Source organism: Meleagris gallopavo, chromosome 5 (assembly GCF_000146605.3).
Source record: "Meleagris gallopavo isolate NT-WF06-2002-E0010 breed Aviagen turkey brand Nicholas breeding stock chromosome 5, Turkey_5.1, whole genome shotgun sequence".
NCBI lineage: Eukaryota > Metazoa > Chordata > Aves > Galliformes > Phasianidae > Meleagris > Meleagris gallopavo.
The window spans coordinates 4,954,816-4,956,438 of record NC_015015.2 but is presented as its reverse complement, the minus strand read 5'-3'; positions in this window follow the sequence as shown (position 1 = coordinate 4,956,438).

The following is a 1,623-nucleotide window of genomic DNA, read 5'->3' as shown; positions in this document are numbered from 1 at the left end:
GCTGCTGTGAAGTTCTGTATAGTCTCATCAAGGAACTACCAGGTGAGCAAAGAATATCCAGACCTCTCCAGGCTTTAATCAGTTCTTTGTTGTACACTTATTTTTTTCCTGATAGTCTGCTGGAGTTGCTTTGTTAGTATCTCTATCAGGAAGTACACTGATATACAAAGTACCTTGCCTTTAAATTTTTTGTAATGCTTCCTTCTTGCTTTATAGTAGCAGATGTTACTATGTGTATTTTCATTCATTCAGGTGACCATGCTTTACTTGTGGTCAAAGTGAAAAGCAGGCTTGTAAAGTACACTCCAGGCAGCCAGGAGGTGATTTTTTATTTTTATTTTTTCTTTTGCCAGCAATTTACTAGAATTGCTCTGTGCCTTAAAATGACATATATGCTCATCTCCCAAGTTGCAAGAACATGGTATGGATAACACTGATCGGTAGTTAAGTTTTAAGTATTTTTCCTACCCAAGAGCGCACAGCAGATTTTTTTTTTTTGAGAAGGTTCATTTGCATATATGAGAAATGTTCCTGCCTATTTCCTTGTGACTCTTGACTTTTATCAGTCTTACTCGTGATAGAGTTAGCATGTACTCTGATACACCCCAGGGATGCTAATCTTTAGCTTAAAGTTAATGAGATTGTGATTCACCTGGTGATGAGTCAGAAACCATGCATAGCTGATTTGACCTGGTCAGAAATCAGCTAGAGGCAATATCAGATGTCTTGACATACTTGTTTAGCATGTCTGCTGCAGAGCGTTGGTTTTCCCTTCAGAGCTGAAGCACACTACAGCTGGAGTTACTTGAATATAGGTTAGAGAGTCTGCAGTTCCCTTGTCAAGAGGAAGAGTGAGATGTCTGCTTTAGGGAAAAGGAGTAGCACTGCATGGTGAGTCCCTGTTGTTGGAACAAGGTGCAAGCGAACAAAAGCTGAAGGACTTGACAGAGATAAGAAAAGGGCCTTTAATGTATGTGCTGTACTATGGTGTTTGAATTGACATTTTCTTTCCACTTCTATTTGAGTAGAAGTTGCAGAATTGCTTTTTATAAGCAGGCTTAATGCATGGGAGCGTATTCTGTTTTGCTCTGATATTCTGATGGGCAAACTGACATCTGCTGGAAGCATTAGAGTGCTTCTGCAATATGCAGATCAGAAACATTTTTGTGAGCTGAATCCAAAGGGAGAAGGAAGCTTTCTGAGATGATTTGTCCTTAGGATGTTCTTTGCAGCAGTTGCTTCACAGCTGCAGAGAAGCATTCCTGTATTTTTCAGGAAATCACACAAGATTTCACCACCACATATCGCTGTATCTTAGTACCACACTCATCACCAGAGCTGTGTAGTTGATCCCTTCAGAGAAGAAAGGAAAGGCAGAGAGCAGATAATAAGAGCTGTTGCCAACAGTTTTACACAAGTTGAGGAGGGATGCTGAAAATAACATATTTGCATGCTGAAGCAACAGCTGCTTGGAGGTGACGGAAATGTTGTTGCTTTTTTGCATCATAATTGAACTTAGATTTGGGTTGTAACAATAATGAAAGATCTCTCAGATAAATTTAATGTTTACAGGGCAGAAAATTGAATAATATGAAGAATGGACAAATCATCAACATGATGGGT